Genomic DNA, 23,965 nt, shown 5'->3' on the forward strand with positions numbered 1-23,965 from the left:
CTGACTGTGCTGATGGTTGTGCAACTCTGTGAACACGCGAGGAACCAACGAACTGTGTGATTTAGGTGAGTGAATTGTAAGGTATTGGAATTACATCTCAATCAGAAGTTTCTGTTAAAAATAAGTTTCTGGTGAATGTTTAGTTAAAAGAAATGGAGAAATACCACAGTCTATCATGGGTTTATTTATACGACATGTAATATAGTACAAATATTATATACAGTATAAATAAACTTAGTATCTGTTTTTATATTATATATAGTATAAATATACTATATAAAATATAGTAATACTATACTATATTTACGCTGAATGCATTTCTCCAAAAAAACTCATGCTGCCTCTTTCTTAGCCAAGGCACTTAGTGGAAAGTATCAAAAACTAGGTATAAAGTTGAAAAAAAAAGGAAAAGAAAACCTAAAGGCAAAACAAACCCAGGAAGAGAAGCTAGACGGAAAAATGTAGAAAGCTGGGAAGGAGACTGCCTCTAGGTCTGCACTTAACCTGACTCATGCTCGGCAGGACGTGTGTTTGGAGCTGTTTGTTACAGGGTGACGGAGCTCCGGTGATTCATCCTCACTCTCTTGCGGGGAATCCGTGTGACAAAATGGCCTCCGTGAAAAAGCACGCACAGAAGCACATGTGCCAAAGAGGCGAGGCAGGATGAGGACAGTTGGGTGCTGGTGGAGTCCAACCACGGTGTCCGAAGCCAGTTAACTGACCTATCCAGGTCCAGCTCCCCGGCTTTAGTCCACAGCAGGTGTAACACCCGCCCAAATATGAGAAGATGCAGAAGTAACTTGGTCATAAATGTCTTGTCTCTGAAAAGAGAAAAGATCTATAAACGTGCCTGGCTCATGTTAAGACCTTAATGGATGTTTGTGGGAAGTACTGTTGTTGGAACGAACCCAGCCATAAAAGATCTTGTCTCCCTCCCTTCCTGACTCTTAGGTAGTTAGTAAATTCAGCAAGAAAAAGAAGAGTTGAACTGCTCTTTGGACGTCATAATAATCTGCTTTTGGTAGTGTTTTCCAGTTTATAGAGGGCTCCCAAATCAACATCTCTTCTGATTTCGGAACAGCACTGTGGAGGCATAGCATGGTAGAGAGCGGACTGCGAGATGGCCGGTGGTTGTCAAGGTCACATAGTCAAGGCAGTGAATGGGATCCAAGTTCAGACTTCTTCCCAGGACACGTGAGCTGAAATGAATGGACCTGGCTGGTCAGTTTCATTTTTCAACACTTCAAGGGATTATGTGGGTGCTCTAATTTAATCAAAAGAAGATTGTAGGTAAAAACATCACATATGGTGATGATGGGGGCTGGCCAACCAAGCCACCACTTCTTGAGACCAAAACGAAGGAGTGAACTAAGCCTCAGAACAGGGAACCCAGGGCCTGTGAGGAAATGAACCTCACATGGTAGTGAGGGGCACAGGTTTGGAACCACCTTCTGGCTTCACCAGTTTTGTCACCCAAACACTGGCAGTGGTGTTACTATTATAGGAGATTAAGGCAAGGATCTCAGGGGTTACTGCATGCTCAGTGTCTAGCACAGAGCCTGGAACAAAGTAAGTGCTTATTAAAAGCTATTTTCTATTGCTCATTTCCTTTATTTCTTCTTATTTTATCCTCTCGGCATCATCCTCTTCACTGTCATTTGCTCAGGAAAGTGCGGGGACCTCTCACAAGAACGGAGGATTTAGACCACTTTTGAGGAAGTGTAGAAATCCCTGTGGGATCCAGGGTCAGCTGACACGGGGAAGGGATGGTGAATTCCTTTTTGCTTCACGTTTGAAAGCAGAGGCTGTTGTGGTTATGCTTGTTTTCCACTTTCTCCACGTGCAGTTTATTGGTCCATCCATTCTTCATACATTCATTTCTTTCTTTTCATTGGTTCATCCCCAGCCATGCTCTAGATCTGAATCCCAGGCGGCTCGACCAGTGCAGAACTGACCCTCCACTGAGCTGGAGAGACAGTGCCGGGTCACAGGAACCATGGGTCAAAAATGACCAGGGAGACTTTGCCCTGGGAGGCAGGCTGGGCTTGGGGTGGGTCGTCTTGAGAGCGTGTGGTGTCAGAAAGCCAGGTGGTGATACGAGAAATGGGGCTTATGTGAGTCACAAAGGCAGAGCTGCGATCGGAGTCCGACTTAGCCAGCTGAACCAGAAGGCCTGGCCCCGGGTCTGGCTTCCTCACAGGCTGGACGAGTTTAGAATGCAGAGGTCCCCACAGGGCAGCACCCACAGGGCAGAGAGGTGGTGAGGTGGATGTCCAGAGGTGAAGGCCTTAGTCACGGAGGCTGGGGCAACAGGCTCCTGTCTGGTTCCCACACTGCAATCTGGACATAGGACTTGCATGGAGAGGCCAAGAGAGGAGTTCAGAGTCTGGGAATCTGGGTAAGTGGTCCCACCAGACGCGGGAGGTGACCCAGCTCAGGGTGTTGAGCCCCTAACCTCCAGGCAGACCCAGGCTGGCAGATAAGTACCAATACCTTTCCAGGCAGGGCATGGCCTTCAGGGAAGGGAGCTTGCACCTGAGGGATCGTGTAGGGAATCCCTTTAGCTCTCGAATACCCAAATGTATTCTTTATTTTTGAACTTTTTATTTTATATTGGAGCATAGCCGATTCACAATGTTGTGATAGTTTCAGGTGCACAGCAAAGCGACTCAGCCATCCATATACATGGATCCATTCTCCCCCAAACTCCCCTCCCATCCAGGCTGCCACATAACATTGAGCAGAGCTCCCTGTGCTACGCAGGACGTCCTTGTTGGTTGATCATCCTAAGAAATTAGAGGTAGATGTAAACTAACAAGACGTTCAAGTTGAAAAGCTTTTGATTTCTCAGCCATTGCAGGAGTGATTGACCCATTAATCAACTCTGTCAATCACCAGAGCATCCTTTGACCCCAGAAATCAATCACTGTGGCTGCAGGTGACCCCTCTGTGTGGCCCAAACATCCCTCCTCTTATCTTCTGCTAAATCTTTGGAGCGCACCTGTGTGACAAGGCAGAATACATCCTTTGCTGTTTGTCCAGTTTCAACCAGTACTTGCTGTAGGTGAATGTTGATTACAAATCTGTTACCTAAAATGTGGATGGTGTGCTATTGGGGAGAGTGGAAAATACCACCGGAGAGATGAATGAAGAGTGTGGAAAATGCAGCTCAGTGGGAAGAGCACTGAGTCAGGGTTTGAGAGACCTGAACTGCAGTCTTTGCTCTCCTATTAGCTGGACCATCACCTGGATTGGTCTCAGTGTCCCTGACTCTTAAATAGGGGTAACACCTGAGTTCCTTATTTGACTGTCACAACGACCTGATGAGATAATACAAGCAGAAGGATTTGGGAAACCAAAAGTCCTTAATTATTTCATTCAAAAGAATTTGCTAATAGCAGCCCATTGGTCGCTAACTAAATGTAGCTGGCCAGGGGAGGGTGACAGATAGGAAGGGCAAACAGAGCCGGCGTCACCCAGGGTCTTTGCTGCCCAGAGGATGAGATTGGGCCTCAACCGTTATGAGAGGAGGAAGCAGAGCTGGAAGGAGCCAGGCAGAGGAGCAGGGCCTGGGAGAGAAACTGAGGCAAGAAGGATAAGGCAGCTCCCTCAGGTTCAACAGACAAAGGTTATGTCCAGGCAGGCAGGAGCCTAGAAAACAGAGGCTCAGAGGTTCAGAAAGGGGACTGCTGAGAACCAGCTGGGAAGCCCCGCAGGCCAGGGCGCAGGCATCTGAATAGAGAGCCGGCATTTTCCCCATCCCCTCTCTTTTCCATACAGGATCCGAAAGGCGACTGAGGAGACACCTAAGAAAGCTCTAAGTAACGAAAAAAACTTGAGCGTGTGTTAGAGCCACCTGGAGGGCATCTTAAAACAGAACTTGCGGGCTTCCCTGGTGGCGCAGTGGTTGAGAGTCCGCCTGCCGATGCAGGGGACGCGGGTTCGTGCCCCGGTCTGGGAAGATCCCACATGCCGCAGAGCGGCTGGGCCCGTGAGCCATGGCCGCTGAGCCTGCGCGTCCGGAGCCTGTGCTCCGCAATGGGAGAGGCCACAGCAGTGAGAGGCCCGCGTACCGCAAAAAAAAAAAAAAAAAACAGAACTTGCTGGGCCCCCCTCTAAAATTTCTGATTCAGTGGGTCTGGGCGGGACCCTCCCCGGGAGAATTTGCATGTCTCTCTGGCTCCCAGGTTCACATCCTCTGCTGGGCTGGGCACTTAGAGAACCAGCACACGGTGGCAGTTGTTATGAATTCTTGACCCATGAAAGAAAAGGTGAGCGAGGAAGCACGTCAGGGGCGCCCTCGCTCCCCCCGCCCCTCCCAGTCACCGCAGCAGGCAGCAGGTGTTTTGACCTGGTTCCCCTGCGGGCTCAGACCCACCCGGGGCGGAGCCCTGGAGGGCATGGGGGCAGGGCTGCCTCTTCCTCCTCCAAAGCCTGTAGATCTTGGGCGTGGTCAGACCCCATGCCGACGGCCCGGTGCCCCATCCACCTTACAGATGCTCAGGACAGGTTAGAACTGCCATTTACGGACGCCAACAGTGTGGGAGTCGTTCTTTCTTTTTTGGAACATCTGCAAGTAGGAAAACGTGTGCTGTATTATGTTAAATCTCTTCCCTGGTGCTTCGTCTGCTTTCTTCCAGGCTTGAGGGTGGTTGTGATTACCGGGTTCCATTTTCTCACTTTCTGAGCTAGTCGTGCACCTTCAGCTGGGGGAAGCTGGGGTGGTCAGTTTACCATCCATCCTGGATCACCCTCTTGGCACAGCCTTAGCAACGTGACTGATAATCCAGGGAGGTCCTTCCTCCCCACCCCCCTTCCTCGCCTTCCCCCCCTTGAGACCCACAGAAGCGCTACACTGTTCATTCACTCTTTTCTAAATGCTCTGGTGGTGGGGAGAGGCTAAGTGGAATATAAGAGGAAGTAAACTGTTACTCAAGCATAGAGGATGGAGCGGGGGTGGGCGTGGCCCGGGCGGGGAAGTGTCTCTCAGCGGGTGCCTCCTAACTCTGGCTGCATCATAGAATCACATCATAGCTTTTATAAACATTTATGCTCAGGATGTGAGATTCTGATTTAAGTTCATCTGGGATGGGACCCCTGGCACTGGCAAATTTCAGTCTCTTCAGGGGATTCTAGTGCGTAGTCGAGCCTGAGATCTGCCGTTTCTAAACCAACTTTTCTAACCGTACCTGGGTGCTGAGCACAGCTGCATGCTTGTATCACTTCCTTTGAACAACCACGAGCCACGCTGAGGTGGGCTGGAGGCTGCCGCCTATGGGGTGGGTTAGAAGTCAATGCCACAATCTGAGTTTAGACAGGTAAGGCTAGGTGTCTTGAGACCAGGTGGGCCAGATCAAAAATGCAAGTTCAGAGAGCAGCAAAAAATCCCCAGGCTGAGGATGACAGAGGCTGGGACCAATGCAGGAACATGAGCTGTGGGTTTAATGCCAAGAGAGCAAACTACCAAGGTCAGGTTGTCCCAGGCCCATGGAGGCAGCACAGGGTTAAAGCTTGATTCAGCCCAAGTCAGGAACTCCAAATGTCCCATGTTCTGGGGTGGAATCGAGTGAGTGGGACTGAAATCACCTGGGATGTTCACAGCCAGCATAGGAAATACGGGAAGCCAGGATGTTCTTGAAAGAAGGGAGATGAAAAGTAAAAAGTGCAGAGGAAATCGTTTGGTCTCTATCATGCACCCTGTTGTTGTTTTCATCAAACTGACCAAGTGTCTCTGATGTGTAGAATCTTGTTAAAATGGTGCCTCTAATTTAGTAGGCCTGGGGTGGGGAGGGCCTGAGAGGCCCAAGGCTCTGCATTTCTAACAGCCCCCCAAGTGGTGCTGATCTTGCTCCTGTGCAGCAAGAACTTGGAGGACGGGAATGATGTCTACTTAAATGCACCAAAGAACACCTGGCAGAGACGTGTTTGGTCACTATGGGTGTGGAGGCTGATACGTGATTTTCCTCAACCCTCAGATCATTTAAGGGAGTCTGTGGTTTTTCCAGAAGGTTCCATGTTTTGGAGAGAAGTAACTTTCTGCAGACGTAAGTAGAAGGACAGCATCATGCCATAAACAATGTCTACTTTACATCACCCCCTCCTTCCCCCACGCGTGTCCCTTGCAGAAGACGGAGCGCCTACAGAGTGAGTCAGGCTTGAGTTGACCTAGTGAAGCAAGCACCACCAATAAGTAACCTGTTACCTGGGGATAGCGCAGCGATCCTTTCATAAATGAATGTCAATGAGGTATAATTTTCTGCTGCAGCAGAATTTCTACACCTGACAGTATTCTTAATATACTTTAATTAAGAGGTTAATCTGTTGTAGAAATTGCTTTTCTCTGAAGCCACCTGAAATCAATTTAAACTCAATTACAAGTGGTTAGCTATTGTTTATGTGGTTAAAGATTAGAGAATACATTTTTGCTTGTCAGGAACCTTCAGAGCAAATTTTGAATGTCATGATCAGAGGAGAGTCTGAATAGTTGAGTGCTCTTTAATGGGCATGGAGAAACCATTAGAAAATGTAATCAGTCCTATTTGATGACTTGACCTTGGGACTCTGCTTGAAAAGGGTCTAATCATGTCTGTCCCATAAGTGCCACCAGGATGGCTCTGCTGAAATTAATTGATCATTACGTGCTTTCTGAGAGCCTAATATACCCTATTTGATGGAATATAAATTGCAGAAATAATCTGTAAATTATATAACAAGCTTCAGAATACATTTGCCCTCTGTCGCTTTAGCACAGATGAAATCTGACAGCTAGTTTCAAAATGATCAAAAATCGCTTAACTCCTCCTATAGTTTGGAATGCTTGAGTTTTACAAAGAAAAAAAAAAATCTGTTGCACGGCATGTGCCCAGTCTGTAAATGTGAATTACGATCCATTTTTCCATCAGTAAAACAGAGAGATAAAAAGAGGTCTGAAAAGGTTTTCTGGGGCTTGAATGCATTATTTTATTCAATTGCTTAGTAAGGTACTTAGCTGCTATTAAAAATTTGGATGTGTGTCAGAGACAAGGAAACTGTTTTGAATCCTCTCCACTTCCGCACTAAGTATATGAAAGAATTGCGTGCGTCTAATAGGCCAGCCAGCTTGCTAATGTGATGCCCCATCGTCTGGTTGAGCCATCCACGATGACAGCGCCCTCCACTGATTATCGGTGGGTTAAAGGTTTCTTGACATCCTTTCAGGTGTCCACATGATGAATCTAATTTACCTCCTCGGTTTTTGTGTATTCTTCTGGGATCAAGACATTCTGCCATTATAGCGTACACAATCCGTGACGTTTTGGTTGAAGTTGCAGGAAGCCTTCCTCCAGAACACTTCCCCCCTCCAGAGAATTATTAAAGGAATTTTCCTCAAACACTTTTCGTGTTTGAACCAGACCTTCCAGGATTTTCTTCCATACATGGTGAATGGTTAACTATTGAGTAGAAGTCCGTTATTCCTGCTTAATTGGCATCATGAGAGAGATCATATTTTTGGAGCCTGAAAACAAAAGTGTGATGAAGTGGGCACAGAGTAGTGTTTTGTATAAGAGACGGGGGCAGCTCCCTAGATGGCAGGATGGTAGTAGGTTTTCTGGGAACTGGACCGTTGAAAGCTAACATCTCTTGGACGTTGAGTCGGGGGTGAAGCTCAGCGATGAGGGCCATATTTGTTACGTGAGGGCTCTGGGTCAGGTGCCAGCTCTGTCCTTTAATAATTGTGAGCCTTTGGGCGACTTCTTAGCTTCTTAAAGCCTCAGTTCCCCCAGCTGTAAAATGGAGATAATAATGAAGATTAACGGCAGTAGGGTGTATAAAATGCCCAGTACAGTGTCACACACATACACTTACTAAGCTCTTCATCATAATTAAGCAAAGCATAAAATGATTTGGTGTCTCTGTTTTCTGAGCCCTAAATAGGGGTGCATGATTTGAGAAAGGTGGTTTTTCCTAGCTGGTGAAATTTTGGCTATGAAGAGTCTTACAGTGTTACCGAAAGGAAGCGGTCTTCGATTTTTCATTTCACAGACACCCTTTAGGACAGCTCCCTGCGGAGTGAGGATGGGGGTGAGGGAGAAGGAAGATATTTAAGACAAACTCTGCTCTGGGAGCAGGGCCCTGAGCTGTAGTCTTGGCTCCGCCGTAAACCAGCTGTGTGAGGTTGAGAGCAAGGGGTCCCTCCTTCTCTGGGCTCAGTTTATTTGTGTAAAACGACAGGGCTGCACAGATGTCTGTTAAGGTGGCTTAGAGCACTGAGATTCCACAGTCCTTCCTTGCTGGCCATCTCTGTAAGACCATTTCCTGCTCCACACCCAGGAAATGGTTGGAGAGTGGGCACACACAGGGCAGCCTGGACGGCGCGGTGACCCCATATCTGCATGTTTCAGCCTCGTGCCGCCTGACCCCTCCGCTCAGGGCACACGTGGTCCTATGTGGGTGGCCCAGCATCGTCACCAAGGAAGCCCCCTTTGAACCTCTTTGAACTGGCACAGACCATGGTGTCGACCAGTCACCCCGAAACCCTTATTGCAAAGGAGGCTGTTGGAGAACCTCACCCCGCCCCCTGGCTTGCTTCACTCCTTCAAGTTGCCTCCACACCTTCCCAAGGGCGTGTCTGTGCCCTTTCCGTGGGTTCCTCTCTCAGAGTTCCAGTTCCTTAAGGGTCAGTCCTCATGACCATGCAAATCCCTCAAAGAAGGTCCGCGCTTTGGGATCTAAATAAGTTATAGGGACTCCCCTGGCGGTCCAGTGGTTAAGACTTTGCCTTCCAATTCAGGGGGTGCAGGTTCTATCCCTGGTTGGGGAGCTAAGATCCCACGTGCCTCGTGGCCAAAGAAAAAGAAAACAGAAACAACATTGTAACAAATTCAATAAAGACTTTAAAAATGGTCAAAATAATCTTTAAAAAAAATAAGTTATACATCACTTTGCAAGAGTCTCTGAGCACACGTTTTGTTATGAACGGAGAGGAGAGGGTTTGGGGACACAGAGGTTCTAGCCTGGGCTAGAGGATTAAACCAAGAATCTGGGAAGTGTGGGCAAGAGGCTGCGACAGGACGAAGGACCGGCAGCTTTCACACATCTCTCTGGACTCAAAGTTCTGGAGGTCAGCAGGAAGCAGGTGAAATGGGGAGAGACATGGTCCTCTCCCTGTAGAGTGATTCTCCTCCTGCTGGTTTCAGTTGCTGGTACTCCTAGCCCTCTGCTATCTGCAAGAGAACAGAGAATCCTCATGGGCAACAGGACAGTGGAGAGGAGGTTTGGAGAAACCTCACTGCAATTCATTTTAGGTCAGAAGCACATGCAAATAGCACGCTGCCCCTGGACCTGATTTTCCTCAGATGCTAAGTCGCCTTCCAGCTGTGAATTTCTATGATTCTGTTTTCCTTTGCTGTCCCATAAGAACTGTGCCTTTTGGCCCCATGTGAGGGTTCATCCGAAGTGTAAACCCGCATGCCCGTGACACACCATGGTTTGCCAGTCAGGCCACAGGTGTGTCCTGTTGCAAGCAGTCCTGAAGAAATTGTACCCGAGAGCAGGTTTGTATGATATTAGAACCTCAGCATCACAAAATCCAAGCTAGTGATGGACCACACCTCCGGTGGCTCACGTCAGCCCACGGCATTGAGTGTGATGTGCCGGTCAATGACTGACCTCAGATAGAGTCAAAGACCATGACGTCAATATCTACAGAGTAACCTCAGTCCAATATTCAGCATTACCTTGAATCAAGTCATTCACTTGAGAACTCAGCAACTGAACCGAATGCAGGAACAGATGCCCAAAGAGGACATGTGCAGACAAAAGGAAATTCCGACCGAGGAGATAATCTCCATCGATTTACTCACACAACGAAAGGTTTCACTCCTGCACGAAATACTTTAACAGGCAAAGGTTTTCTGCTTTGTACTCTAAATGCTGTACCTCCTTTTCCCTAGAAATAGCAAGCTTACTATGTCACACTAAATTCCTTCTGCCCGTTGAATCGTCTGGCATGGAGTTTTGGACATTTTGTCTAAAAAGGAAAAAAAAATAGGTCATTTGCTTTTTCTCTCCATAACTCTTTTGTTCATTCACTGGGTACTTCAGCCAAATCCTATTGAAGGAAGGAAATGTGGCTTACGCTGCGTGCAGATGTGATGTGAGGTTTGCGTTCTCCAGTAAAGCTGTCAGAATATTTTATAAAAACTAGCTGCATCCTTATGCAACCATCATATCTGTATCTTCTCCTCTAACCTTTTGTGTGTCTATTTATATGGTTGTAATAAAAGTTGACACATACTCTTTCATTTATCCTTTTAACTCCATGCGTTGGTTACATAGGCTTCATTTTAATGAGTGGAGCAGAATCCGTCAGATGAATAGAAATACATGCCGTTGTGGCAGATTGCAGAACTGGCCCTCATTCTTCACCCCTCTCTGTTTCTGCATTCTTTGCGATGTGATTTCGTTGCCCCTCCCAGCAGGGGATGGAGTTGATGTTCCAGCCCCTGGAATATGGGCTGGCCTTGTGACTTCACTCTGACCACCCAAATGTAGCAGAAGCAAGTGATGGTGTGCTGATTTCAAGGCAGTGCCTCAAGAGTACTTGAGGACAAGAGGCCTTGAGTACTTCTGCTCGCCTTCTTGGAACCCTACTGTAGACTGCTATCACGAGAAAAATCCCGAGCTAGCCTACTAGGGACTAAGAAACCATGTGGAGTGAGGGCCGGTCACCCCAGCCATTGCAGCTGCCCCTTCCTGGACCAATCAGCTCCTGGTTATATGTCACCTAAAATCATGGACAGGTAATTTAATTATATAATAATAAAAAGGATGATGATTATTGTTTGCTAACATTTATTGAAACCTTGTTATAGGTGGTCAGTTAATCTGCTTCCTTCCTTCTTTTTAGACTTAATTATCCCTTTATTTACTCATTCCCATAACAAACATTTACTGAATGCCCTTAGATAGGTGTTTGGTTAGATTCATTCACTCACTGATACCTCTGTGAGCTGGGCAGTAATCCATATGTTGGGGATACGACAGTGAACATAAAAAGTCCGTCCCTGGGCTTCCCTGGTGGCGCAGTGGTTGAGAGTCCGCCTGCCGATGCAGGGGACACGGGTTCGTGCCCTGGTCCGGGAAGATCCCACATGCCGCGGAGCGGCTGGGCCCGTGAGCCATGGCCGCTGAGCCTGCGCATCCGGAGCCTGTGCTCCGCAACGAGAGAGGCCACAACAGTGAGAGGCCCGCGTACCGGAAAAAAAAAAAAAAAAAAAAAAAGTCTGTCCCTGTTCTTGGGGACTTTCCTGGCGGTTCAGTGGTTAGGCCTCCGCTCTTCCACTGCAGAGGGCACAGGTTCAACCCCTGGCTGGGGAACTAAGATACTGCATGCCACACAGCCAAAAAATAAAAAGTCCCTATTCTTAAAAAGTTTACATTCTAGTGGTGTGGGGGACAGGCATAGACAAGTCTATGGCATGTCAGGTGGTAATAAGTGTCATAAGAAAAAAAAGGGAAGAGTGATAGGGATAGAAGCAGAGTAGAAATAGTAAAAAATGTTTTTGTGAAGGTGATCAGATAGAGTATAAACATAAATTTTTGTTCTGAAGTCTTGAAATTGTTAGAGGTTTTTTTTTCTTTAGAATAAATTCAGATAATCTAAATCTCTTTAGGGCAGCATTTCTGAAATTTGGTCCCTAACCTGCTAAAATCCCCTCTGCTATGTGTTTGCACACCTTTAGAGATGGTACCTGGAAAAGGAAAATAGTCTAAAGAAGCAGGAGCATCTGACCCTGGAGGTCACCTTGTCCTTAACTTGTCAGACACCGCTTGCAGCCAGTCTGACGTCAATCAGCAAGGCCTGACATATGATTCATCTGTGTTCGTACCATTGTTGGTTCCTGTTATTGTTTTTCTCCTCACATTGTAGTTAATCATTTGTTTGAGTTTGGTTAAACACTCACGTGCCTTATTAGGCCTTTTCCTACAGTTTCATGTGGGCCAAACCCTTGGTGAAAATGTAGGTATGGGTCAGGTCTCTATCAGGGATCTAAGGCCCCTCTCCCGTTCCCAAGGGGGCCAGCGCGCTGGAGTGACAGGTCAGCAGGAATAAACCCAGTTTGTAAAGCAAAATCACAGATATCCCTAGGTTGGAAGACAGAACGTGTCTTTCTTCCTACAAGCAAATTTTAGAGAATCCTGAAGCTTCTCTTTTTCCTCTGAAATTACTCTCAAATTTTAAAAGAATTCGATCCTGAGCCATTGACCTGAATCCACTACAAATAAAAAGAGAAGGGAGGCCAACGAGGATTTAAGGATACACACAGGAAGGACAGAGACCAGACTCCACCAGGATTTCAAAAACCCAGATCTGCTTACAAAGCACATTCTAACCCAAAGTTTCTGAGTTGACAGGTTACCCCCTAAGATATGCAGACACAAAGGGAAGAGCTTAATGAAACTCTCCTCCTTCCTAGCCAGGGTAAGGCACAAACAGCAGGAGACCTTTAGCAAGTTTTTCTTCCTTTCCTTTCCTTTCCTTTCCTTTCCTTTCCTTTCCTTTCCTTTCCTTTCCTTTCCTTTCCTTTCCTTTCCTTTCCTTTCCCTTCCTTTCCTTTCCCTTCCTTTCCTTTCCTTTCCCTTCCTTTCCTTTCCTTTCCCTTCCTTTCCTTTCCTTTCCTTTCCTTTCCTTTCCTTTCCTTTCCTTTCTTTCTTTCTTTTTTTCCTTCCTTCCTTCCATCCTTCCTTTCTCTTTCTTTCTTTCTTTCTAATATCCTCCCTCTTAGCTTGACGGCAAACAGGACAGATACTCTGGCCCTGACTTCTCCTTCTGGATTTGGAAGCCTTCTTCCTACCCAGTTGTCAGAAGTCTCTTTGTCCTCAAACACAGAAAGAGGTAGATCTCACTACCATCCAGAGTATGCTTCTGATCAGGATCCAAATGAAATTCCAGACCAGCCTGGAGCCTCTCAAAGCCAGGCCAAGCCTAAGGCTGAGCCCTGCTTGCAGAAACGATTAATGACTTGCGGTAATCACCCAAGTTCAAGGAGCCTGCAAACTCCTGAAACCAGGCTTTGGAAATGAAGAAGTTTCTCCTGTTAGTTCATCTTGTCACCATCTGGTTAAATTTTATCATCCTTACTGCTCTATGATTAATTTTTTATGCCATAGATTTCTGCCACTCAGTTGTAATTACTGAGAACAGGAAATTTCAGCGGGACCAGATCTGATTATTCGGAATGGCAAAGTTGGAAAAGAGTTCTTTAAGAGACGTTTCTTGGGATTGTCAAATTTCAAAAGCTGAATGGAGCCACTGAAATCAACTGGTTCAAAGAGTTCACTGATAGATGAGGAAACCTATGAGAGTTAGCCCAGCCGGTTGATAGCAGAGCAAGGACAAAAATCCCAATAGCCACATCCCTGGTCCAGTGATGTTTATACCAGGCTCCGCTGCCTCGAGAGCTAGTTCAAACCAGAAGCAGCCACTCCTCTCCGTTTGGGTGGGATCATCAACTCCAGGATGGAATTTGGTCAAATGTCTCATTGCATCGTCACATCGCTTTGAAACTCCAAGTTCTTTGGACACAGAGTTCTTATCTACATGATGTGAACCAATAAATTCTCTGGAAAAAAAATCAGTCCAACACTTGGCTGGTGTCTTGGAGGGGAAGAAAGAAAAATTTGGTGATTAAATTTTTAAAACTGAATTAAGCAGCTGTGCTTGCATCCTGTGGACACTCCTATTATGCCTGGACCAAGCTGTCCGAAGTCGGGGTTGGGTCACAGAACTGTATGGAAATTGTACGGTGGTTCTGTCATAGCGGCAAGTGACATATCAGCCCTTTGTTGTTGTCCAGGGTGATGGGGAAGCTCCAGGTTTTAGTCTACTGATTACTAAACTGTCAGGCTACGTTCACTTTTGAACAGTAGAATGTTTTTTTCAAGTAAAATAGTTATGTGTCATCTCTACACGTAAAATAGATCAGGGCGACATTTTATGCTTAAAATGATACATTTCCCCTCTCTAAACACAATAAATGAGAAAAATAAAATGGTCTGATTGAACTAACATTTGCACTTGTGAGTTAGAAGAGTCATTTTTAGTCTCAGAGCCGCGTCAACACGTGATTCGCCTCCCTATGTGGATTTATTGGCACCATAACTGATTCACCCGGTGTATCACGTGCTCAGCCCACGGTCCGGCTCATGGGAAATATGAATACATCAATGACTCTTAGCTTGTGAGCTTCAGAAAGGCAGGAGCTGCATCTTAACTCGCCATGTATCCGCCCTTCCCTGAAATCACCTACTGCCATCCGATGAATGTTGGTTGGATTAGGAGGTAATGAGTTGGTACTTGATGACGTTGAGTAAGAGTGGTCCACGGGAGAGCTCAGAGCAGCGGAGGGCTGTAGCCAAGTCGGTGAGTTCAATGGGATGCTCTAACTGCAGTGTGATGCGTGAGTTAGAGCCGAATGTGTCAGCCTGCTTCATACAGATTCTTCCTCCTTGCGGTGTGTGCAATGAACGGCATTCTCTGGTCCATGTGGTCGTCAGGGCAGGGACATTTTTCAGCTCCTTCTCTAGCCTTATAGATTTTTATCTCCTCTGTGGGCCTTTGGGCCTCTTCAGATCAGCGCCTTGATTTGGACCTTCATCATCTTTCACCTGGACTATGGCAGTGACACTCCAAGGAGAAGTATACCTGTCTCAAGAGTCTACCTTTGCCAGTTCATGCTGTGCTGTGTTAGAAAGTTTATTTTCTAAAACTCAGATCTTGTCAATGAACTCACCTGCCTCAAAGCCTTCAATGGCTCCCTAGTGTCTGTAGGTTAAATTTCAAACCCCTTTACAGGGCATTCAAGGTCATGCTTTTCCTTCACTGCCACTGCTCCCCACTTCATGTGACCATTAATTTACCTCCATGGAGGAGACAGTTCTCTCTGGGGCCTCTGCTCCTTTCCTTGTGTTATTTTCACCTGAATGCCCTGGCACACTCTTTGCCTTTTGTGTCTGTCTCCCAGTGGAGAGCACTGCCCATCACGACAGGTAACATCTCTCACCATTCTCTTCCCCGTGTTTAGTCCATATTTCGTATTGGATACGAAATATGTATCCAATAAATATTTGTTGAATGAATAAAAAAATAAAACGCTGATAACTATGATTTGCGTTGGATTAAAAATCAAATATCTTTTCATTACTAGAAGAGTGAGATGGCTCAGTTCAGTTCAGTGCCATACATAGTGGGAAACGCAAAGAGTGATAGGCAGAATCTCTACACTTTAGAGGGTCAGTCGGAAACAATCAGTGATGGCAAGAAATATGAAAATGATCAAAAGAAAGGGGCCAACTAGAAGAGGTAAACCCTAGCAGTGATCTTCTTACTGAATTCCCTGCCTGTGATTTCTGTCCCCTCCAATCTGTACATGTTTCTCAGATTCATCTTCTCAAGTACCCTTTTGCCTATATCAGCTCTCATCTTAAAAACCAAATGTCCTGAGATCCTTGTCACCGACAGATAGAAGTCCAAACCACTTATTCAAGCCATTTATTCCTCCCACAGGATCCAGTCTTTGGCTGCTATGACCTGCCCTTGTGGGATTCTGTCTTGCTCTGGGGAGCTTCTCCCATACCACCAGGCTGTGTTGGTCCATTCTTGCAAGGATGCTAAGAGCTATGGAAACCCTGAGGCAGCAACACTGTCCTGGGAGCAGTCATCATCTGCACAGGTATGTGACACCTCAGTTGTCTGATTCTCAGGAGGCAGGTCTCAGTGTCACATACTGAACACTGTTTTCTATTTCTCTTTTTTTTTAAGTTCTTTTCTTAAATGTATTCTTAATTTTTTAAGCTGAAATGTATTTGTGCAAATCACCCCCTCATAGTGTACATTCAGAGTACTTCTGCCTGCAGGAGCCTCGGGAGAATAACTGGGGTTTTCTCTCCTGGCCTCTCCCCCTACAGTCAGGATCTACTCGGATACTATTCAGCTCAGCTTCCATGTCTCCCAAAGTCTGCTCCCTCCCTACCCTCCAGCAAAGATTCTAGCGTTCAGAGCTGTGAGAATCACCCAGGAATTGGTTAAAATGCATATTTCTGAGCCTTACCTTGGAGAACTCTGCATTGTAGATCAACATTCTGGCTGATTTTGATACAGGAGGTTCACTGCCTACACTTTGAGAAACATCTTAAATGGGGTCATCAGCAATTCTGCATGTATTCATTCATTCATTCATTCATTCATTCTTGTATTTAGTCACAAACACAGGTATTTCTTCTACAGCAGAGTTTTTTTTAAATTTTTTATTTTATTGATGTATAGTTGATTTACAATGTTGTATTAATTTCTACTGTACAGCAAAGTGATTCAGTTATACATATATATACAGTCTTTTTCATATTCTTTTCCATTATGGTTTATCACAGGATATTGAATATAGTTCCCTGTGCTATACAGTAGGACCTTGTTGTTTATTTATTCTATATATAGTAGTTTGCATCTGCTAATCCCAAACTTCCAATCCATCCTATCTCCACCCTCCTCCCCCTTGGCAACCAGCAGTCTGTTCTCTGTGTTACAGTAGAGCTCTTATAACAAGACTTGCATATGATGGGATCAATTAAGAAGAATGAGTTACATCTAATGTTATTAGTTATAAACAATTGTCTTCTAAATCCAACCAGTAATCATCTATCCTTAAGGAAAAAACAATGCTCAAGTCTTCCCCACACAGCTGCTTGGAAAAGCTGTGTGATTTATTTGCTCTTAGTGAATGATAAGAAAATATGAGAAATCTGCCCTTACACGGTAAGGGGAAAAGAAATACCCCACTTAAGCTAGGTGGATGGATTTGCTCAATGATGTTTAATTTTTTAAGCTATGCTCTTATACATATATTTAAAATTCCAAAAGGAAAAAAATAATTTTGGAATTGCACATCTGAAAACTTAGCCTAAGGTCCTAATATGATTTTCGATAACTAAATATTCGTTAGGAACACAACCCTCAAAGTACAGAGAACAAATTGTATTGGTTCATTGAGCCTACCGAGTTCCAACTACTATGCTGGAGACACAATGATAGCATTATCTACAAACTTACACGACTTACTTTCCTGGCTTCAAGGGTTTTGTCAGGGTTTAGTGGGTGGTGACCTATGATAACCATATTTTCCCATCTAAAATCATACGTGGTCTTACAAATTTGAAAGTGAGATTATTCTTAAAATCCCTGGATGCATGTTCCTCTTTCCACATGAATTCACCAATTTGGACAGACTGATCTCTTCACGGTCCCTAACCTTGCCCCACACCTTCCTCCCACCTCTCTTTAGCTCATGCAGTTTCCCATTCTTGGAATACCCTCCTTTCTATTGTTCTAACCACCTAAGCCTAACTTTTATCCAAGATCCAGTTAATGTTCTACTTCTTTGTGAAGTCAACCTAAGCCATCTCAGACCACATTGAACTTCAGCATAACTCTATCCCTTATTGTTTACACTCTTACTTGGCATTTAACAGATGCCAAGGCAGCATTACAAACCTTCTTACATACAGATCCCATCTCCCCAATTACACTACTGCACAGCCCTTTGGAGGGCAGTGATCATGCCATATGTATCCTTGCATTCACTAGACTGATTATAGGATCAGACCTATGGTAGGTACTCCTTAAATTTAAGGTATGAATGAGAACGTGGACATCGTCTTTATTCTTCGTGTGTGTGTGTGTGTCAAATTTTCTCTGTGGTTGACCCATTCTGTTGTGCAGGCTCTGAATTCCACTCACGTTCTATGACATCTAAACTTTCAGTGATGGGTGTTGTCAAGTTCAAAGCTATCTCCTGGGGTAATGTCCATTTCAAATCAAAAGCCACAAACTCATATGCTTTCTGGGGCCAGTCAAGGAACCTCACAGGACAGTGCCCACCCAGCTCCATATTCTTGCTATGAGGGAACACAAGCTAAGCCCAACCTAGCCGTCAGAGCGGAGCGTGTTCGTGCCCAAGGTGTACGCCACTAGGGCTCTAGCTCTATCAGCGATCCATGGTCGTTGATCTCACTGCTAGGACAGTTTTTTCCCTGGTTAAGCCCCTCTTGCCACCCTGACCGGAATGCAAATGCCTGTCTGGACCCAGATGCAAAGGCCCATCTCCAGGTCTACCCTAACCTTGGTTGACCTCTTTGCACAGAGTCAGATTGATTCTCCGTTATCAGTAAAGTCTCTCCGGGCAAGGCTTTTTGGTGGCTCCCACCTCTGCCCGGAGCTCCATGGCCAGTGGTGCTCATGAAGCTCTGACTCTCTGCTGCCCTCCACAGGCCTTGGACCTCACTGCCGTTGCCATTTAGCCTGGTTAACTCTCGGCCTTCCGGATGAGAGAAAGGTCTTAGAGCCTGAGATAGATTAAGTATTTTGCGTCAAGTGCTTTTGCGTGTTTGGTCATTCATTTTTGTTCTGGTTATGTGCGAGGAGGTGCTTTCTTCTTGACTTACTTGCAGTTATTGTAGGTACTTTCTGTTTTTTTCCGCTTCTATACCTACCATCTTTTTTTTCTTCTATTTAAAATAGCAATGCTATGAAGTAGAAGTCAATTATCTTGGTAAAGACAGTATGATTTAACTGAAAGCATGTGACATTTGGAGTAAGACAGATCTGAGTTTTAATCCGGACTCTACCAGTTACTGGCTCTATGAACTTGGGCAATATTTTTCTGTTTTGTTCCTCTCTGAAAAGGGCATTATGTAATCATATGCAAGCAAAACTGACTCATAGATGGTGCTTAATACTGGGTTTTTCCCCTCTTCTTCACGAGGTGTTTTCACTTTGAGTAAGGTAGCCAGTCGTCAGCTTTCTTGCTATAGAAATTAGCAGTCACTGCGTGGGAGACATTTGTAATCGACTTCTCCCCTCTGCTCACCCCCCTTTGTGTCTTCAGTCTGTGGTCTCTCAGATTCAGGAGAGAGAATACACATCGGGCAGACGTTTAGTCAGCAAGCCCAGCACTTTCTCCCACTGACTAAAGGACCTTACTTCACCTGCAAGCTCAGGAGCCATCCTTTGACTGTGAGCCACAACCCTCAGGAAATGTTAGTTATATGAAAACTAGGCAGACTGCTATGTCCTGTTAAACAAAACTGGGTCTGGAAGGGCTCGTTGGAAGGCTAGGTGCTAGTTTCTAAGCATAACAGCCATATGTGATTCCGCTACCAACACTGGTCCAAGGCAAGACCTGAGCTCCATGACCATCTGTTGAATTTTCACTGTCAGAGATTTTACATATCATATCGTTGAATCATCAGAAGAGCCTTGTGTGTTACGCTCTCATTCCCATTTTACAGGTGAGGCAACTGAGGCTCAGAGGTGGAAGTAACTTTCTCAAGGTCATGTAACTAGTAAAGGTCAGAGCTGGGATTTGAAGCAAGGTCTGACTGAACACAAGGTGTTGTGTTCCACTACCTCTAAAATTAAGGGGTCTGAGAGCCAGCCAATGGGGAGGGCAACCTAAAGGGATATAGGTCTTCACTTGGCTCCACAGGGAGACACAGGTATCGGCACCTCGTTGCTCCATGGGGGCTCTTAAAGGCTAGGTTGAAGGCCGGTTTTAACTATAATACTGTACAATAATAATGTCAGATCATAGCCCTTTGTCTGTTGCTGATCCAGTGTTGATTGATAGGTTACATTTTTAAAGATTGCATCAGTAATTCATGCTAATTCATTACTCCTGAATTAGCGTAATGCTTCAGATCATCTTGTTGTAATTCAGCATAATTATCTATAATTAAAAATAAATTCCTGTAAGGTGAGAATATTAATTCCTATCCAAATCTCTTTATTTCAGTTGTGCCTATCAACCATTACCCAGCTCTCACTCAACAACTCTGAACACTTACTGTGGAACTGACTTTGCTCTGTCCAGTGAGTTTACACTTCCTATACCATGGCATACTCTTCTCTCTTTAGGTCAGCATTTCTCTGTGTATTTTGCATTAGTAAATGTTCTTAAAGTTCATGGCTTTTGTTTGTTGTGGTTTGATTCACTCAGAGATTCTGATGAAAGCTATGAAGCACATTCAAGGACAAAAACACACAGGTTCATACGCATAGATTGTGCATGGAATTTCAGGATAAGCAAGGATGCCCTAGGACCTTCTTAAGTGGGGTCCCCAGACCATCAGCATTAGCATTGCTGGGAGCTTGTTGGAGAGGTAAATCCTTTGGCCCTAAATAAGAAACTCTGGGTCTGAGGACCAGTAATCTGGGTTTTAACAAGCTTTCCAGATGACTTTGATGACCAAAAGTTTGAGAGCCCTGACACGAGGAGGAGTTAAGAACCTTGCCCTGGCAGGATGCCATTCACATCCTGCAATAAACATCAGCTCTGTGAGTGCAGAAAGGGTAATGTATCCTTGCAAGCTCTGATCCCGTTACCTTCCCTGGGTGCTAACGACTGCTTCGTGCTCAGCCCAAGGATCCATTTGCTCACGGGCAGCAAGGAGGGGCCTGGTGGCACCATCGCTGAACCTGCTGGGTGCCTGGGAACATTCCAGAAGATTCAGGTGGTGATAGAAATGGGCAGGTCCTCTCCCTGGGTCCCTACCCATGCTTAGATTGCTCTTCAGCCCCACCTGTCCTGATCTAGGAATCATCCTTGCCCTTGAGGCCAGAGTGGTCTCTATAGCAGAGCCCGAGTGTGATTAGTGAGAACACAGTTTGGTGCTTAGAGTTTCAAGAAGTCAACTTTTGGAGTCAACCTCTAAGTTTTTCCATGCAGGAAATTTGACCTCTCATCCAGGTAACTTGGTCATTAGACCTGCGTTTTTAACTTTGTTTCCATGTTTAAGTTTTATTGTGTGAGGAGAAATTACTTAGATTCACAAAAACGTTCTCACCTGAGGCCCGAATCTTTCCCGAGTAAATGTTTTGACACGCGGTTTATTGCCCCAGTCAGCAGCAGTTATTTGTCCTCTCCCAGCTCTCATCCCTTCTCTGCCTAAACCCACCCACCATCCGCGCAAATTTAGTTCAAGGAATTGAAAAACATATAAGAAGCTTTTGTAAAGTGAGCTTCTATTTAGAGATTTACTGTGCCTGTGTTTGTGTGTCCTCTTTAAAATGTGAGACCCTTGAGGGAGTCATGTGTTTAAAATTTTTCATTTTACTATTTCAGTGCATTAGAATTTACCCTGAGCATTGCAAGGAAGGTGCTTATGGGAGTATGGAAATGGGATTATTAATTATGTTGACCAGTTGGCTTCTCTGTGTTCAGTGGCCACATCGCTTAAAAGTTCATGTTCTTCATTTCAAGGAAGGACCAGATTGGAGAATGTAAAAAAAAAAAAAAAAATTAGGGGCAGAGTTGAGATAACTTCAAAAAGGGAATCAACATCCTCTTTGTATAAGCCCCTCTGTCCTGAATGTTTCCTCACCCTTCTGGAGACAGTCAACCTTCTATTCCTTCTTTAAGACCCAGATTAAATATTATGTCCCTTTGTACTAACACTGTCTTTGGTTATACTTTTATTGTACACTTACAACATTGTTTTGTAAATATCTGTTTTTAGGTCTGTTTTCCTGGCATTCTGGGAGCTCCTTAAATTCAAGCACTGGGTTTTATTCATTGCTTTACCTTCAGCACCTAGCACATCAGAAAGCTCAACAAGCACTCCTTGAGTTCAGAGATGTTAGCGCACAGACGATTGTCCTGTAGTGCAACGGGGGGCATTGAGGGAGAGGCACGAAACCCACTTTTGCCTAACAGGCAGCTTAGTAGATGCAGTCAGAGGCTAGCGACTTCTCTTAGTCCTACTAGCGACCAGGAAACCAAGATCCCTTTTCACAGAGAATCCATTCCCTTCCTACACTGCAGGAGAACTTACTCTCTGAAAAAGAAAAAAACAGAATAAAATAAATAAGAAAAGAGGTTATTTAACTGAATATTTGAATGGGTCTCAAACTGCTAAGCGCTTTATAGGAATCTGAAAATACAAGTCCTCTGACTTTGCATTTCCCTCCAGCTGATATCCCACCTCTCTTCTCTGCTGAACAGCTGCTTCCGTTTCTTCAGCCCCATCGGTCCATTGAAAGGGTTTTTGCCACGATGACCACTGGTGGCCCTGGCTCTCTATCTAGGAGTCTGCGATTCTCTCCTTAGCTGACTTCTCAGTGGTACTTAGTGCTGTGGGTCACTCCCCGCCTTTGGAAGCTCTTCCCTTCTTTTATCAAAGCACCTATTTTTGTAACTATTAAAAAAAAAAACTAGTTGTTTCTTAGAAGCTAGCCTGCCTGCCTATTTTAAAGTCTTTGTTAGTTGCCATGTTTCCTTCATGTGAATTTCTCTAACAGGTTTGGAGGAGAAAGGGGGCATTTCAGTGCCTGCATAACCAACGCATTCCCATTTGTTCACGACTCCACCCAAACCGTTTCCTTGTAGTTCTTCGAGGTGACATTCTCCTTTCCAGCCCCAGGGCCTTTACACACTCCACCTGGCGGCCTCCCTTCCCATCTTTGCCTTCAGATCTCAGCACAAACATCCCTCCTCCTGGGAGCCTTTTCTGGCCATCTGGTCACCTCCATGCTAGGTTAGTTAGCTTTTTACTGTTCTGCCAGGACCAGGTGCTTTTCCTTCAAAGCACTTATCCAAGTGTCTAAAGGTAAATCTATTTCCGGTGGTATGATTAATACCTGCCCTCCCCTCAATGGTAAGCTCCATGAGGGCAGGGACCTGGTCTGCTTGCATAGAGTGAGTGCTCAGGAACTGTCGGCTAATAAGTAATGTTATTATTTCATTGAATCTGTAAAGCAATGCACAGAACTCTGACCTGACCGTTCTTAGGGGGCTCCATCCCCCCTACCTCGGCATTCTTCCCTTAACAGTAAAGTAGAAACATCTGTCCTTTTGTTTCAGTCTTCACCAAAGGGAGGACAGCCTGCATTTATCTGGCAAGTTGGAGAAAAGCAACTCTGTTACATACATCTGCCTCGTCATGGGCCATGCCCTGCTCACAGCCTGCTTGTCCAAAAGTTTGTTAGGGCGAGTGAGTGGTCATGGGTGACTCCAGTTGGCTTGTAATGAGGTGGGTAGATCTGCCTGTTTCCAGGGCGAAGCCCATTGGTCGACTGGTCTGAGCCATTTCTGCAGTCGAGCTTTATCAACCAGTCTGACATTTTGACTTCCATCTCTCTGACCTTTTAATTTTCTCAGTGAGTCAGTACTTGGGATGCTAAAACTTCAGTGTTAATTTAGTCCTCTAACAAAAATGGCAGGCTCCTTGGATTTTTTTTTTCCTTTCCCTGTTATAACTGATGCCCTTGTTTCCTGAGGTGACTAGGTCAGAACAGTTTTTCTCTTTTCTACAAATCATGGTATAAATCTTACTGAGTTTCATTTTTCCTTGGAAACTCCTTCCCTAGTCAAGTAGTAGAAGTTTCAATAACTCCTAATGCCATCCCAGAGTCACTGATGAGACGAGTCTTTCACATCTCAGCTGCCTGCCTCACCCCGGCTTCTGGTAAGAGAGCTGTGGCTGGCAGATCACGCTCTGAACTTACCAACAATCTCCCCCGTCCATGGAAACCGAATGACCTGCAGGTTAGGGGCAATTGGCCTGAAGGCAGAGACTCAAAGGAATCAAATTTCTACCTGGCTTGCAGCCTGTGAGGTAGACTGGCACAAAAATCAGTGCTCAAAGAAGGTCAGAAAATGATTAACCAGGCCAAACAGAATTCTTCTCAGAGAGAACTGAATCCGAAGTGTAGGCAAGCATCCACTAGCTGGGAAGGAGGACCCAAGAAGGGAAGTGCACAACGAAGCTGGAATCTGATCATAACTGGGGCTTGGTAAAGGGGGAACACCAGAGAGAGATCGCCGATATCCTGCTGCTGGTTGCTAGATGGATAACCAGGCTGCTAGAACTGCCTTGGATTCCAAGTGTGCCCGTGCTCCGCATCCAGTACTATTGGGAGCCCATGTACACCTTT

This window comes from Orcinus orca, chromosome 18 (genome assembly GCF_937001465.1).
Source record: "Orcinus orca chromosome 18, mOrcOrc1.1, whole genome shotgun sequence".
Taxonomy (NCBI): Eukaryota; Metazoa; Chordata; class Mammalia; order Artiodactyla; family Delphinidae; genus Orcinus; species Orcinus orca.